Raw genomic sequence first — 18,625 nt, 5'->3', positions numbered from 1 at the left:
TTAATGTTAAAATAAAAGTTCTGTTTCTGTGCTTATCGTCATATACAGTGTCTATAGAAAGTCTACACCCCCTTTCAAAATGTTCACCTTTTGTTGCCTTATAGCCTGGAATTAAATTGCATTAAAATAGTTTTTTTTTTTCATTTATCTCCAAATCCTAGCCCACAACTTCCACGTGAAAAAAATATTCTAGAAATTTGTAGAAAATTAATAAAAAAAAAAAAAATGAAATAGCTTGGTCGGATAAGTGTCCACCCCCCTTGTAAAAGCAATCCTAAATTAGCTCAGATGTAACCAATCGCTTTCATAATCACACACCAATTCAGCAGTTCCTGTAGGTTCCCTCTGCTGGGTAGTGCATTTCAAAGCAAAGACTGAGCATCAAGGCGCTTTGAAAAAGAACTCCGGGACAAAGTTGTTGAAAGGCACAGATCAGAGGGTATAAAAAAAATACCAAAGGCCTTGAAAATCCCTTGAAGCATGGTCAAGACGATGATTAAGAAGTGAAAGGTGTATGGCACCACCAAGACCCTGCCTAGATCAGGCCGTCCCTCCAAATTGGATGACTGAGCAAGAAGACTAATCAGAGAGGCTACCAAGAGGCCAACTTTGTAAGAGCTACAGGCTTTTATGGCCAAGACTGGTCAAAGTGTGCATGTGACAATAATATCCCAAGCAGTCCACAAATCTGGCCTGTATGGTAGGGTGGCAAGAAGGAAGCCATTACTCAAGAAAGCCCACCTTGAATCCTGTTTGAAGTATGCAAAAAAAAAAAAACACTCAGGAGATTCTGTAGCCATGTGGCAAAAAGTTTTGTGGTCTGACAAAACTAAAATGGAACTTTTTGGCCTAAATGCAAAACGTTATGTTTGGCGCAAACCCAACACAGTGCATCACCCAAAGAACACCATCCCTACCGTGAAGCATAGTGGTGGCAGCATCATGTTATGGGAATGCTTCTCATCAGTATGGACTGGAGCACTTGTCAGGATAGAAGGGAAAATGAATGGAGCAAAGTACAGAGAAGTCCTTGAGGAAAACATGCTGCCCTCTGCAAGAAAGCTGAAACTGGGACAGAAGTTCACGTTTCAGCATGACAATGACCCAAAGCACACAGCCAAAACTACACTGGAGTGGCTAAGGAACAAAAAGGTAAATGTCCTTGACTGGCCCAGCCTGAGCCCCGACCTAAATCTAATCGAAAATTTGTGGCATGACTTGAAGATTGCTGTCCATCAATGCTCCTCAAGGAACCTGACAGAGCTTGAACAGTTTTGTAAAGAAGAATGATCAAATATTGCCAAATCTAGGTGTGCAAAGTTGGTAGAGACCTATCCCAACAGACTCATGGCTGTAATTGCTGCCAAAGGTGCTTCCACCAAGTATTAACTGGGGGGGGGGGGAGACTTATCCAATTATGATCTTTCAGTTTTGTATTTTTAACATATAATTTTTTTTCTCAATAAAACCTTTTTCCCCCTTAACAGTGATAAGTATGGTGTGTAGATAAGTGGGGAAAAAAATCCTTATTTAAATGCATGAAACTCTGAGGCACTGACACAACAAAATGTGAAAAGTTCAAGGGGGTGTAGACTTTCTATACGCACTGTATATGTTCTGTTTCTGTGCTCATCTTCAAAGTCATATTGGCTGTGGAAACAAAGTGAATAAGAATAGCTTTTGTCTCTGATTTTATTTTAATACTAAGTTCTTGTGCAGTAGTTCGAAGTAACATTGCAGTTAAAATGGAAGGCTCTTTTTTAATGCCTACCCCATTACCATTACAGATTGTACAGTATTTATCAAGATTACTCGTGACTTTAAGGTAACGTTGAATTTTACCCCCTGAAAATTCATTTTAACATTGTTAAAATTAGAGGGTTAGTTACCCCCAGACCCAAACTGACATAAGAGCACACAAACTGGCAGTTCATGAAAATGAGGACCAGATTTAAAAATGCTACTGATGAAAACCAGGAAAACGCTGCCACAAGAAAAAAGACGTTGAGTGATACACATTAGGAACATTCATCAAATACTATAGAGCAATCGACAACATTGCGGTATACTGGGAAGGAAAGACAAGTGTTTAACGCGACACAAATATGAATCAATCAATTTACCACGGTAACCAAACAGACTTCACAAAAACAAAATAAAGTTTAGTGGCAAAACAAAAGCATTACTAAAAACAAAGGAAGGGAAGTGGCCATGTGTGCTTCTTTTTCAAGCTATTGTAAACTGCTGCAACTAATCATAAGAAATAAAGTACACCAAAGTGTGCAGTAAAAAGCCTGCAATTGTATCTCAGGCTTCCGGTGACATGGATCCTCCACCTTCGGTCTCGTCATTTATCTTGCCACCAGAATTTATTCCTTTTATTATTATTAGTATTGTTATTGATATTTTATTTTTTGAACTGCCTATTTTGTCATGTGTAACAAAAAAAAAAATAATTGTTTATAAACGCCATGCTCAGGGGATGAGTAATAACTGGTTGTGAATAAAATGATTAGAAAAGGAACCAGCATAAAATATGTGCAAGCTTGTTTTTCACCCAGTTGGTCTGTATTTCAAATAGGTTTATTTGTAGCTTTCATTGTTGTTAAGAAATATTTGGCTGTCATTGTAGTTGCTGCTCTGTCTTGATGGCAGGGTGCTGTGTTTATTCATTTTTAGAAAGGGAACCTCAGGAAAGAACACAAATGCATCACTCTGATTGGCTGAAATACTTTAAAACATGTTGATGCAGAGTCGTTATCAGCATGAGACGCAATGTCAGTGTGGTTCAGTTGTGAGTACCATGTGAAAGATTTCCGGGGGCGCGGCTGGCTTGATTCATGGGTTTGCAGCGATCCTGAATTTCTAAAAGAGTACTCAAAACTGATGGGTTTCATTTGTCATTGTATTGATGTTGTCTGTAGCAGAGAAATTGCTGGTGTATTTTATGAAGTGAAAGCATGTCTAGCCTGCAGGGGGTACAACAGACTAGATGCACATCTGTGATACTGGAACTCATTCTGACAGCAGATACAAGTAACCCTCTTTCTTTCCAATGAACCTTCAGAAAGATTTTAAAAATAAACGTCCCATTCACGCCCTTCAGTTTGAGTGCTTTGCTACATAATGCGGTTCCGTGTTACTAAAAATGGTGCTGCAAAACCTTACATGCTGCTTTCTCTCACAGTTTAAATGTGAGTATTCGCTTCTCAGTTAGATAAATGATTTTAATTGAGCATTAAAAAGTATAAAAAATATATTTACGTGATAAAATAAATGTTGTCATGAGATTTATCCAGTAAATTCAACTGACCTCTTCCTAAAATCCTGCTAAGAAAATGTTACGTTCAAACCTCCATTTTCCTTTCTCATGCAAAGTTATATTGAGACTTGTTTGTGTGTATAACCACTAAAACATGTTTGCTAATTTAAATTAATCAAAAAAAAAAAAAAAAATGTAGACAGCTTTATTTATTCAGAGTAAAATTAGGGAGGCCAATCCAGTAGGAAAAGTGGGGGGTGGGCACGCCCCCTTTGCCCCCGTGGTGTCGGCCCTGATATATTTCAGATAGAGCTTGCTGTTAGTCAGGTTTTGCACTTTCAGATTGTCCTAGTTGCCTCATTCTTACCTTATGTATCTACTGACTTTGTTGCAGAGTAAAAAACAGTGATTGAATTAAAGGAGCTGTATACCCCTGTGAAAATTTGCCATTTTGCTCTTTTTAGATGGACTAAAGCATCGCATGCTGTAACACTGATAGGTGTTGATCCTTGCTGCTAGTCCTGGAATCTTGCTGCCTGTCATTTAGTGTGTGTCTCTCCCAAGTATCATTGTTCTGTGGTTAACTGTTTTCCACAATGCCAGTGCCAAGTGAATGGCATGCATGACCTGTTGTTACTGTGTCATTTTAATATACATTTTTTTTATCAATATTGACATCTTGAGCTGAAGAGGAAGTAAGCATAATGATTGGAACAGCACAATCTAGCAAACACACATCTGAATACATAACAATAAACTAATTGATTTAACATTCAGGACAAAAGAAGGTGTGTATGATAGATTAAAACTGTATGTACTACGAAACACATTTCAATATTTGTTTATATTTTAAATGAAAACTTTTAAAATTAACTTTGATGTAAATTGCAGTGCATCGAAACACTGCTGCTGTTTAAATCGTTGCAATAGGAGCATCACAAGTGTTTTATATGTAACAGACAGAAATACACTAAAAAGACTTTTAAGCAGTACTAGTTTCATTCTCATAATTTGGTATACCCAGAGTAAAAGTGAATGCATGGGAATGGGGAGATGAAGTAACTATGTAAGATTAAGTACAGCAAAAATGGGCTTTGGTCTCATAACAGTCTAGACTGTTGTTTGGATTTATGATTCGCTTTTTTTTAGGATTGACTAACTGAAGGCAATATAACACAAATGTGTACAGTGACCATGCTCAAAAAACAATAACAAAGTAATAAAGCACTCAGTTTATCTAATGGGGAATAATTAATGTGTTACAATTGGAAGATTGGTTGGCTCAATGATATACTGCCATATTACCATCATAAACCATTCTCTCCTCCTCACAAAAGTGGAAGGGACAAAAGAAGGTCATCTCTGGAAATGACAGCTGCTTACGGTTAGCTTTATGACAGCACAATGCCCCCAGAAGCAATCTTTGCAGGTTGCCGTCAAAGGTTGTCATTTCTAGTTGGCTTGCCCTCGTTTTCAGAAGTCATAAATTGGGATTCTACCTCACGAGCCTGAATGTCCTCAGAATGAGGAGACGGATTAATGAGCTTGCCTTGTGGGAGAGTCACACACAGCAGTGTTCCCTCTGCTGCCACAGCTTCTGAATATATTTACACCATGGCATCAAAATGCATTCCTGCAGTCTGTCATTTTTAACATAAACTGTGTTTGAGGTGATACCAGCTAGAATAGTGCAACCAACCGAAACATTTATTTCAGCCAATTTTGCTCTAGCGCATTATTGTACTGCAGAGTGTTTTAAGTCTTTATGTGCCCTCAACTGAAAATCAGTGGGGGTGGGGGTTATTCCTAGCATCACAGTATCATTGCATAGCAGTTCAAAACTTTCCAAGTTTACCATGAACTGCTCTTAATTAGTCTAACTATAGACAGGAAAAGCTCAGCTGGACCTAGCTAAATTTACAGTAAATCTTGAAATAGATCTTTGCAACTTCTATACAATTGGAGCCTTTCTTCACCCATGATCGGGCCCAGGGCATTACAAGCTGTCTCAGTGCTTAACCAAACATTTTGAGGTAAACAGGACCTGATGCCAGCAGAACAAAAATGATCTTGTGGAACACACTGAAATAAAACACAAAGCATTCCCAGCTTTGAAAGAAACAGTTTATAACACTGTGACAGAGACAGACCTGTGAGGACCCAGTGCAAAGGCATCAGAATGCCCTGGACTGGATGGTCTGACAATTAATTCCCAGGGTTAGGTGGAAGTCGGCCATCTAGGAAGGGGGCTCAGCTGCAGTAAATTAAGTCATCGCCCCAGAGGTAAAGCGATGTGACAACCGCGAATTGGAGGAAAAAAGGCTGCACTCGCTAACCAAGGTGACTGAAGGTACAAATAGGGGATGTAGCTAGGTGATCTGTTCCTTTTTTATGGTTAAAGAGAAACGCTGACGGACAAAACTAAAATAACCGTGAGTGTTCACTGTTTGTTTGTTTTGTCAAGTCTTAATTGTACTGTTTGTTATTTATTAGATGGCTAACACAATCCACAGCTGTCGCTACAGGCCAGCACAAATAACGGACAACAGTTCACCACTGTGTAAAAATAAATTGTATTTCACCACTAGCAATACAGCATCCACTCTGGACTTGTGACCATTCTTGTGTTCTGTGTGTGTTTAAATACCATGCTTATTATTTTGGGACTGAAGCCCATGTTATTACACATTGTTGTGTATTGCCAGTCCTCCACTATTATTTACCTTTGTCATCAGAATTTGGATTACAATTAAACCACCATTTCACCAGTACTTTGTTGCTTGTCATTGTCTTGAGCACTGCATCACCGCTACACCTACGCACTGCAAACCACTTTGCCACAAACACAAATAACATTTTGATTATTTTCCCACTTTTATGTAACAAAACAATGGTATTTGGAAATAATTAGTTATGGCTTGCTGCTTCTTTTATTGAAAATTCAAGCCACAACAATATTTGAACAAATAGATTTCCACTGAGGCTTTACAAAGCCGCAGCTCCTGTTGAGTGAAATACTGAATGTTTCTCAAAACCTTCTGTGTTTCCCCTCAAGTCAGTCTTCAATAAAAATGATTAGGTGTGTTTCCAGAACTTCTATCATTAATTAAAGCAAAACAAATCAGTCCTTCAGGAATTCTGGCTTTCAAATTGTTTTTAATCAGCCTCCAAAGAAGGTCCAGTCAATTTAATTACTAAATGCTGCACCATGACCCAGACCTGGCAGTTTCTGTTTACAAGTCCTTTATGGTGTGACCGCACACGGCACAAGAATTTCAAAGCAAAATGATGTGAGCAGCTGTGGCAGGATTCTGCCTATATAGAAATGTAGTCAATGAGGTCGGGCACTTTTAAAAGTCAAACTTGAATTAATCCCCTTCTTGTCAGTTAGAAATGTGCCTTGCAGCGCAAGAAGCATTTTGGGGAAATGGAAACTAATAAGATTGCAATTAAAAAAAATAAAAAATCAAATAACAAAAATGTCCGAAACCATGAACTCTGGCTGGTAGCTTTTTCTAAAAGTGATTTGTTGTTAAAATATTTGAGTAATATTGAATGGTTACTAATGCCATTATAGAAAAAGGTACAGAATTAGAATATTTTAGAATATAACCCACAACATTTTACAAATGGTATGTGAATTTATTTGTGTGATGTACAGGTTAAACTTTATATACAAGATGCACAGTATAACTGTTTAATAGTATATAGTATACTACAGTGTTTTTGATAGGGGAGTATACACACATTGTGCCTAATACAAAGAATGTAACCCAAAGCTGCTTAGTCACAGATCACCTAGATACTGCTGGTCATTCTGCAGTTTGTTTTTTTTAAGTAAAAGATATGCCCTGTATGAAATGTCATTGCCAAAGGAAGCAGGGGATTAATAAAATGCTCTAATCTTCAAACACCTCAAGCTTTTTTCAGCTTTCATATGCCAGACAGGAAGGTGTCTTTAAACAAACTGAAGATGTTGAACAACTGAAATAGCTGAGATTTCCTCTCACTCCTAACTCCCTAACTCCCATTAGAAGCATCCCATTGCATTTCCACTTCAGAAAGCTGCTCTGCAACAATATATATATATATATATATATATATATATATATATATATATATATATATATATATATATATAAAAAAAAATAGAGTCTACAACTTGTGGCTTAATATCGGTAATCTTCGTAGGGGTCACTGTGGCAAGGGTGAACAAAAGCTCTCGGCCAATATATATATATATCAATTATAAACTATATATTATATATAACTATATATATCTTCAAAAATAGTCCACCGGTTATTTACTTTGGCAAATGAGTGACTTCCTTTGTTCCAAAGAACACAGTGTATTACTCTTTACAACTGTCTACAATATTGAGTAAATACTGAGTAAAATGCAGCTGGCACCCCTTAGAAACAAATTGAACACACTCAGTGCTTGACTACCTTTATTACCCATATGAGTCGTAGTAGTATTATTAGTAGCAGCATAATTCTTTTTAAGGTTAGGCTTTTGTTTGTTTCTTTACTTTAGAGGCACAAAATTGTACACTGGCAGGGCAACTCAGAAAGATTATGGCCTTTTCTAATTCTTATAACTAACTGGGAACAGTTAATAAGTGAGGTGGTGCTGCTCTATATCACAGACTATTAAAACTTCAAATTCCCGGACGTAATTAGAGGTAGAAATGCTCACGTACTTTGACAAGCTAATATTTGTTCCCTCCCTAGTACAATGACTACATTGTAGGTAAACTGTATTAACACGTTACATTAATCACAGCATGCATTTACCAACTTTCTGTGATCAGAAATGGCTGCAATTGGGTCACCTGGTAAAAGCAAAGCCGCATGGTGTGCAGGGTGAGTCATACAGCACAGGTTCGAAGTAGGAAGTAGGCTGGTCTTCACTGGAGACTCAGAGGGAAGGACCGTATGACTGCTGGCGCTCCTGTGAGTGGGGGATACAAAACCAGCAGGCACTGTTTCTCCTCCTTGCGCTACAGCGAACCCTGCTGGACAGGCACCCAGTGAGCTCAAAAGGCAGACACCTGCAGAGCTGGCCTTTGTTCTCCAGAGGTCGGTAGCTCGATAACATCCGCTCTCGAGTTCCCAGACAACAAAAGGAAGCTGGCGTGGTTGTGGGTATGGAGGACGCCCACTGAACCTTCGGGTCTCCTGAGCCACGTGGAGAATTGATGCAATGAGGGGAAAGCAAGCATTTAAATACCTGCGCCTAGGTAGTTATTATTAGAAAATGGCAATATTTGGAATAACTGTCTCCATTATTATACAGTCAGCACTCGGTTATCAGTTACTCAGCTACATGTCAGTTGTGTATTACCGCCCTTGTATTAAGAGTAAAATCAATCCCCATATATATATATATATATATATATATATATATATATATATATATATATATATAAAATAACTTGGCACTTTGGCAGGTCTCGGGACTTTGCGATGACTCAGACCAGAAGAAGGAGTTGAACAAAAGACGGGTACAGTGCAGTGGCACATGCGCCGTTTTATTTTTAACACAAAATTAAATTAAATATTTAAACAAAAATAAACACTGCTCACAGAGCGAAAATAAAAGATTTAAACAAAAATAAATCACGAACACAATAATAACAAATACGATCCAGGTCAGGCTGAGCAATCGCCTTCACTGATCCTAGATAGTTTTAAATTTATTTTCTCCTCGCTCGCTCGTTCTCTCGCTCTCCTCCATACAGCCACCCGGAGTGCGCAGAGAGCTGCAGGTATTTATGCATGTGACCATCTCCCGATTAGCAACAAATTAATCACTTAATTCGTGAGATGGCCACCTTCTGTACGGGTTTTATAATGTGGATGGGGCTTCCTATCCACACTGCAAAACAATAACAAATCTAAAACACAATATAATAAAAAAATACAAAATAACACAGGGGCGGAGGGGGAGACCCCATTCTAAAAATAAACAAACAATACAATTAAACAGTAGGGCTTTCCTACCGCCCTGCTACACGCACTTACTCGTCACATGCAACTTCTGACTCCATCACCAGTTTTCTGATACAAAGCCCATCTCTTCAGTGTTACAGTTTATCTGAATATCTGTCACAGACCATGTTTAAAAAAAAAAATCTTACTAATGCCAAATCAGTCTGTCTTATATTGTGCAGTTACAGTTTTACCTGACAAAAATGCAGCCAAAACAAAGCGAACGAGACAAGCTACGGTAATGTAAACAGTTAATCATTAAACAGGTTTACATACTGTAGATACTGTGACATATATATATATATAATATATATATATATATATATATATATATATATATATATATATATTATATATTATCTGTGATCTTTAGTTGTTTTTGTGCAGCTTCATTTGCAAGTGAAATCTGACATTAGGGCCTTATGAAGCACTATATTCTGCAATTTTGAATACTGATTTTGGATACTGTTTTAATTCTGGAAACTGTGCTGCTGTTGTTTTTTTTTTAATCTTTTGGTTTTGCCTTTCACGTTTTATGCAGTTCTGTGCATGGATAACATTTAGATTTCATTTTGCTATTGGGTCATTAATGATACGCTGCAATACGTACCGGATTTAAAAGTATGTAAACGTGTCGTCTCTAGTTTTGGCAAGGGATATTTTCAGAATCACATTGTTCTAAATTAAAATACTTATTCTGTTGAAAATATAGTACTGTACCAACAAAACCAATACAGTACATTAAATGGAAGCCTACTTATTTTAAAATACAGTCCTTTCAGCTATGTACAGTGGCAATCAAAAGTATTCACCCCCCTTGGACTTTTCCACATATTATTGTATTACAACATGGAATCAAAATGGATTTAATTAGGTGTTTTTGCCACTGATCAACACAAAAAAACTCCATAATGTCAAAGTGAAAAATAAGATCTATAAATTGTTCTAAATTAATTACAAATACAAAACAGAAAATAATTGATTGTGTAAGTATTCACCTCCTTGAGTCAATATTTGGTAGAGGCACCTTTGGCAGCAATTACAGCCATGAGTCTATTTGGATAAGTCTCTACCAGCTTTGCACATCTGGACACTGCAATTTTTGCCCATTCTTCTTTGCAAAATTGCTGAAGCTCCATCAGATTGGATGGGGACCTTTGGTGAACAGCAATTTTCAACTCTTTCCACATATTCTCAATTGGATTGAGGTCCGGGCTTTGACTGTGCCACTCCAGGTCATTGACCTTTTTGTTTTTAAGCTACTCCAGTGTGGCTTTGGCTGTATGGTTGGGGTCATTGTCCTGCTGGAAGATGAATCTTCTCCCAAGTCCCAGGTCTCTTGCAGACTTCAGCAGGTTTTCCTCCAGGATTTCTCTATATTTTGCTGCATCCATTTTGCCCTCTGTCTTTAAAAGCTTTCCAGACCCTGACACAGAGAAGTATCCCCGTAGCATGATGCTGCCACCACTATGCTTCACGGTAAGGATGGTGTTCTCAGGATGATGTGCGGTATTAGGCTTGCACCAAACATAGTGTTTAGCGTCGAGTCCAAAAAGCTCTATTTTGGTCTCATCAGACCATAGAATCTTCTTCCACTTGGTCTCAGAGTCTCCCACATGCCTTCTGGCAAACTCTAGCCGAGATTTGATGTGAGTTTTTTTCAACAATGGCTTTCTTTTTGCCACTGTCCCATAAAGGCCAGTTTTGTGAAGCACCCGGGCTATTGTTGCCGTATGCACAGTGTCTCCCATCTCAGCCGTGGAAGACTGTAACTCCTTTAGAGTTGCCATAGGCTCTTGGTGGCCTCCCTGACTAGTGCCCTTCTCACCTGGATACTCAGTTTTTGAGGACAGACTGTTCTAGACAGATTCACAGTTGTGTCATATTCTCTCCATTTCTAAATAATGGACTTTACTGTGCTCCGGGGGATATTCAATGCCTTGGAAATGTTCTTATATCTTCCCCCTGATTGGTGCTTTTGAAGAACCTTATTCCAGATTTGCTTTGAATGTTCCTTCGTCTTCATGATGTAGTTTTTATTAGGAAATGTACTAACCAACTGTGGGGCCCCCCAGAGACAAGTGTATTAAACCTGAAACACCTTAATTGCACACAGATGGACTCCATTCAACTAATTATGTCACTCCTAAAGACAATTGGTTGCACCAGAGCTCATTTAGGTGTGTCATAGCAAAGGGGATGAATACTTATGCAATTTTCAAGGGGGTTATAAATGTATTTATTTATTTTTTCCTGGAAGTTTCATCCAGGCGTATCAGTAATCTGAAGAACAGTTTGTTCAGGAGCAAGGAGCAAGTTACTACAGTAGTTCAATCTACACAGAGCACATGCCTGGGTCAGGTGATTATTTTTAAAGGTGATCCTGCCAGACAGTTAACAGTGTTGTTATTCTCAAAGCAGACAGTAGTGCAGACTATTTAGAAATACTTTGGCAAGGTTTTCAAGAATGTACAGCCACAAGTCAATACATCATAATAAAAAAAGGCTAGAAAGTGGTGGACATTGTACATTCCACTTTCTGTTTCTTGATAAGCATCCCAGCATTCCCTGACATTATCAGTTCTTGTTGTATTTCTGCAAAATGGCCATGCTGTTAAAAAAAAGAAAACCTTTAATCCAGAGCAATATTATGGATGTTATGATTTTGCCACAAAAAAAAAAAAAAAAACATTTACTGGAGTATGTAGACATGGTGCACATGTATGCATTCCTGTTTTTATGTATAGCAGCACAGTATGTATCATAACAAACCAAACAATACAAACAACAATGGTCAAAACACATTCCTGTATTGCATCACAGTATCTGTTCAATCGTTGTGTGCCTGCGAGAAGCATGCAATGGAGAATGAATCAGCGCTTGTCATTTAACAGCGTTTTTTTTTTTTTTTAGATTACACTTCAACACTTAGTAATAATAATAATTATTTTTATGTAGTGCCTTTCATAGTGGACCACCATCACAAAGCACTTTACAAGATATGAGACTAGGGTGTGTGAACTATGTATCAGCTGCAGAGTCACTTCCATCAACGTCTCACCCGAAAGATGGAGCACAAGGAGGTAAAGTGACTTGCTCAGGGTCACACAGCGAGTCAGTGAGTCAGCCTCCTATTTGTTATAAAATCAGAGTTTTACTCTGACTGCTAGAAATGTTGTCAGTTCCCCTTGGCTACTCACTCGCCTTCAATTTTCATGCAGAATACCGTGAACGGCCTCTGTTTGTTTATGATTGGACAGCTGCATAAAACTTGGCAGGTATTTGACTCTCCTACTGGTTAAACTTACAGTCGGTATCTGCACCTGAAACAGACACAGTTTATGTCCCACCCAGCTAACTTACGATTGGTCTACCGCAGAGACAATGCTGATATTCAATTGGTTGATCGTATCGCAAAAGCCATTCACAAAAAAATAAATAAATGTTGCGTACGCATAAGCACTTTACAAGTGAGCAGCGCTGTCAACAGACTGCTGTGGCGCTTTTGTTGGAAAACGTGTTTAAAGCTTTCTTTATTTTCCCACGCTACGACCCGCCAGAAATTGTCCATGACCCATAATTTAACAGCAGCTGCCGCGGGCACGATGGCCTGGCTTCGCAAGCATGAATTTGCCCGCTGGCACGACTTTGAGGACCACTGGCATGGAGGAATCTTTCTGTATTTCGCAAGCAGTTTTACTTATAGGCGATTACCAGAAGACCACAGACACGCTTCACTTAAACTTTGACTCTGTGTCACCAGAATGTTAGAGTTTTTGCTGGTGTTGTGTAAATCTCAATCTAGATGAGACATAGTGAGAAGTTTACCTGCCCAAACTATCAAAAGTCTTCACCACTAACCAGGCAACTGGATGCAGGGAGTCGACAGCTCAAATTCTACATGTGCTGACTGGGTTTGCAGTGAAAATGGTTTCTACACTTGGAAAGAAACATTCAAGTCAACATGCAAATTCCCATCTATAAACTATAAATACAAAATCACACAGGCAGATATCAGACAATGACCCCAGTATATACCCAGGGTTTGATAATCTCCTTTAACAAATGTCATTACAACTGGATAAGTGGTTCTATATGCAAGAAGTGTTGGCTTTCTGTATAGGAACAATATCTTTTAGGGTCTGCTGGCCCCACTGAATCAAATACAATTAAATACTTTAAAAACTAAAAGGCTCTATTCCTAAATAAACTGAGGTTTTAAATCGTACCACATTTTTTCGCCCTTACTAACACCTAACTTTAATAAAAAAAAAAAAAACTCCGGGCAATCTCGGATGGAAACAATGTACAGTTTGTTTAACCAGTCTCCGGAAAAGCCGACACACTTGGTTTTAAATGCATGTACACCAACAAACTTTAACTATATAAGGGCTGCATTCAACCAGTGAGAGCTACCTGATACTACACAAATAGGGTTCAAATATTAAAAGAATGCAACTGTCTGCATGTAAATACAAAAAGGAATGTGGCAGCTGATAGGGAAAGAGATATTTCACCATTTCCATTACAAATACAATTTACAGGATTTTACTGTAATAGTTGCTCTAAACTCTAAACATGCTACCTTTCTCTGAAAGGAAGTCTGTAAAAACAGTTCTGATGCTGTTTCATAAAAAAGAAAAAATTTCAATACTGCTTTCCATAACTAAAACAATGACTTGACATTTTATTTCCTTTGATATGTACTGCAATATAATTGTAGATAAGACTGTGTACTTTATGATGGAACTGTTATAAAAGTTGCCAGATGCGAAATGTCTTATTTTACAACATATGACATGCCATTGTGTTGTTCTGATGGCCTAAGATCAGATTTAAATATGCTGCTACGGAATGCTTCAATGGTTACATTTTAATTTTTAAATGTAAATTTATATATATATATAAGGTCACAAGTTGAAAAGCTTTCATTTCTTTAATTGTTTTATTATTAATTATCCCCTGCACCTGGCTATCATTGTAAATTAGAGCCAGGTGCAGGGTACTTAAAGAAATCAGCCAATCTGCTCTGGGCTGCTGCTGGTGTGTGTGTAGGAGCCCGACTGTGCTGGTGTGTGTACAGCCATAACTATAGAAGAAAGGTAGTGTAAAACCTTTTTCTATTGTTCCCTGTTTGCAAATGTTTAGTTGTGGCTGGTAAACGACATAGCCGTCTGGTGACAGTTTAGGTTCCTGACGTGTAGTCAGCACTCCAAAAACGTTAGGTTTTTGTTTTCATTTATTTTATTAAAAGTGCACTTAAGCGCTGAAAATTCAAGTTCTGTGTCTGCAAACCCATTTTAACCAACATTGTACTGTAGTTTGTTTTCTTCAGATGCAAACTTTGCCCTGGACAAAAGCTAAGTAAATCTTCCCCCTTTTAAAGTGTGTGCTGGCTAAAACCACATTAACAACATACCAACAATAATAAATTATGATCCAAATGCAGCTTTGCCTCAGGATGCTTTACCAGCCCAGTGAAGTAAATATATTGGTAGCTAATGATAACGTCTTCTTCTGAGTGCTTAGTTACATCCTTCATAAAGCTCTGGCTTCAGCACTACTAAACTTGAGACACTTCATGTGTTAAAACTACAGAAATGGAAGACTTAAAAGGCTACTGTGAGGTTTAAAAAAAAAAAAAAAAAAAACTCATTAGTCTCTTATTGTTTCATAAAAGATATAGTAGATAGTTTCCAGACCTTACTTTATTGAGTGAATCACATTTACTTTGACACTTCTGAATACATTCGTACGGTATGGTAGGTATTACCTATTATGTGCCACTTAGTTAATTCATCTCAACGTCCTGGTTGCATCCATGTTAGTGACTGCCTGGGTGTGGTCCTATTACCTGCTGCGCAGGATGTGAATGTATAGTGCGGTGACGCTTGAAAATCAAAAGATCCACAAGCCATATCTGTAGACTGGCTGTAATAATTTGAGATAGTTGCCATTTTCAATAAGTCATCAAGTTAGATGAGAAAACCCCTGGAGTCTATTATTTCCTCTTATGGTCACAGAGGGCAGTATTGCAACTTGCTTTGCAATGCTGGCACTACGTTCACAGAAGATGTATAGCTCAGGTCTATTACAGTAGTTATGTGCAGTCATGCTATTTTCAGTTTTACACAACAATCTGCTCATCACCTGCTGCCACCCACAGAATTTGTGCACAATCACAATGAGTCTTGATTAAAAAGAAAATAATATACCTATAAAAGAGACTGTTTGAATTAGAAGGTTCCCAGGCAAAGGATAAATCTGGTAGCTATATAATTTGGCAGTATACTTGTGTCTATCAGCCCTACAGTCTTGGCACCAAAACATTTGACCATTACCAAGTTTCCATGAACCCCCACCTCACCACCTCAGTTTCACTGTTTTTAAATTACTCGAGTTGGCTCCCAATTCTGGCGGGAGCCCGAATTCCCTGGTCCAATTTCACTCCTTGGGTTGGCCTGAATTGTAAAGTCTGAATTCCGGCTTGGAAGAAATTACATCACTAAATGTATTTGTATTTCTGGCGAAAATCTGTAGAATATCCTGCCCAACCCACGTGATAACTCGAAAAAGCATGGAACGCCTCCTTTTTCACCAACCTGAGTTGTCCATCAACTTGAGTTCTGGGAGAATTCAGACCAATTTGAGTGCACTCGAGTTGACTTGAGTTGGCTGTCCATGGAAATGAGGTATAATATGACGGGCATTATATACGTCCCACAATTTATATGGGAGGGAGCTGTTCTATAGTATAGATAACCATCAGGACAGAGTATTCCATTTTATATCCAGTGGTGGGGTGATTTAATGTTTTATAGTTGTTGAAAAGAACATTCCTGACACTTCTGTAGAATAGGTATTTTGGATGTTGTTGTGAAGCTGCTTATGACTTCTTACTTTTTGCTGCTGTTATTTAGCAGTTACCAGTAACAGGAGTTTTTATTTTCCTTTCTGGTCAGGTATTTTAAGAAAAAAGCAGCATCTCTGTTTAAACTCTGTAGGATTGTCTCGGAAGACAGGTACTAAATTTCAAAGACTCAGAAGCTAGATCTCAAGTAATGGAAGTGAACGTCAATGCCAGATTCAAATGCAATGGCATCAGGCTGCCCTCCAAGAGTTGGAAGAGATGTTGGTAATTTGCTAGAATAGGTAACACTGAATTACCCTATTCTTTCTACCTTTTTCCCTTAACCTTCTTAGACTGATCTAAATAAATAAGGTAGAAATGGTAAAGAATACAAAAACAGACTTTTTTTATCACAAGCCATAGCTACAGACACAATTTGTGTCCCATCAGCTTCTCATATCTCCTAACCAATTACTGCAATTGCACAATAACTCAACCCATTTTTTAGTTTTCTTTGTGGAAATAATAACCCACCTAGTTAGCACCACTCAATACAATACTAATACAGTCAGCACTCGGATATTCGTTACCCAGATACACGTCAGTCGCATTTTACTGCCCCTGTATTAAGAATAAAATCAATCCCCATTATATATGTAACAAATGGATGCACTTACCCGTCACACGCGATTTCTGACACAAAGCCCATCTCTTCAATGTTACAATTTATTTAAATATCAGTCACAGCCTGCGTTTTTTTTTTACTCTTGCTTGCCAAACCAGTCTCTTTTAATTGTGCAGTTACACAGCGCTTCCTCCAGTTTCACCTGACGAAAAATGCAGCCAAAACAAAGCGAACGAGACAAGCTACGGTAATGAAACAGTTCATCATTAAACAGGTTTATATACTGTGATGTTTTTTTTTTTTTTTTAATTTGTGATCTTTATTTGTTTTTGTGCATTTTCATTTGCAAGTGAACTGTGACATTAGGGCCTTATCGAGCACTATATTCTGCAATTCTGAATCCTGACTTTGGATACTGTTTTAATTCTGGAAACTGTTGTTTTTTTCTATTTCTTATCTGTCGCTAAATTGCATTGCTTTTTATATTGTACGCAGTTCTGTGCATTGGTAACATTTAATTTCATTTTGCTGTTACGTCGTTAATGGGGAATTTTACATACTGCTACAATATGCACCCGATTTAAAAGTATGAACTGTATTACAGTCTGCGTGTCCAGTCGTGGCAAGTGATATTTTCAGAATCATATCATTCTCATCTAAATATAGTACATCTGGGGGCTACCGAGTGGCGCATCCAGTAAAGGCACTCCACGTGGAGTGCAGGATGTGCCCTATAGCCTGGTATGCAAGTTCAAATCCAGGCTATGTCATTGGTGACCATGACCGGGAGCACACAATTGGCTGATGGAGAGCTTAGGTCAGCTGGGCAATCCACAGTTCAAGGCACACCTCTGGCTGATGATGCCTGCAGGTCTGCTGTGGAGCCATTCAGATCTGTGTTGTCCTCTGGCACTGTAGGTCTGATGGCTTTGCTGTGGCAAAAAAAGATGGCTTGGCAGGAACTTGGCAGAGGACTTGCATGTCAGCCGCCATTTCCCCAAGTCACAGTTGCAGCAGTGAACCGGGATTAATAACACAATTGAGGAGATAAATGGGGTAAAAATTATTGGCAACAACCAAATAAAATAAATAAAAAATACAGTACAACTAAATGGAAGCCTACTTATTTAAAAACACAGTCCTTTCAGCTATCTCTTTTTGATATTATATCTTTTTTGTGTTCCCTGAAAAATGGACAAGTATTGGAAAGGGCGAAAATGAAATAATCAGATATGCGTCACATGCGTTTAACTGTCATTGAAATCAAAATTTTATAGGGTCAGATATGTGAGTGCTGACTGTACCATGGAATGAGGTCAGAGTGCATGTTTAAGAGTTTTAATGGCATCAAAGTGTGAATTATCAGAGTAAATCGTACCTAAGTTATATCCTTTTTAAAGAACCCCTGTAGCCTCAACAGAGCTCTTGAGAATCACGTCTACTCCCAAGCACACCCGATATATAAGGGTAACCATTAACCTGTTCTCTTGCAGTACTGTACCGCTAGTGGATGCAAACAATACATCAATAAGAAATACCACTAGAACAAATGTGTTATTTCTAGGAGCAGTTTCAAGGGGACAGGTTAATGGATACTGTCTAGTAAACTATATGTACTTGGAGGTTAGACAAGGTTCTGAGAGCTATAGTGAGACCACCTAGAGTCTTTTTACCAGTAAGTGATTACAAAAGAAGATAACTTTGATATTGTATACCAAGTTGCTCTTTAATGTTTGCCACTGCTCAGACCTATATGTACATAATATATATTTTCAGTCTTTGGAACTGTGTGCTGTATAATATTTGTTCAATTTACACCTCAGACAAATATTGAACTAGGTAGATTCAAGTTACTGGGTTTCTTTTTTCAATCAATAACAAGTTGCTGGTTTTC

General features: G+C 38.2%; 1 protein-coding gene across 7 annotated transcripts in view; it reads right to left on the bottom strand.

Annotated features, from left to right (window-relative positions):
- Nucleotides 1-18,625, bottom strand: part of LOC121314795 (protein cordon-bleu-like) — a 104,982-nt gene that overhangs the window by 30,539 nt on the left and 55,818 nt on the right. The window lies entirely within an intron of this gene.

This window comes from Polyodon spathula, chromosome 4, assembly GCF_017654505.1.
Source record: "Polyodon spathula isolate WHYD16114869_AA chromosome 4, ASM1765450v1, whole genome shotgun sequence".
NCBI lineage: Eukaryota > Metazoa > Chordata > Actinopteri > Acipenseriformes > Polyodontidae > Polyodon > Polyodon spathula.
This window is presented reverse-complemented; position numbering and strand designations above follow the sequence as displayed.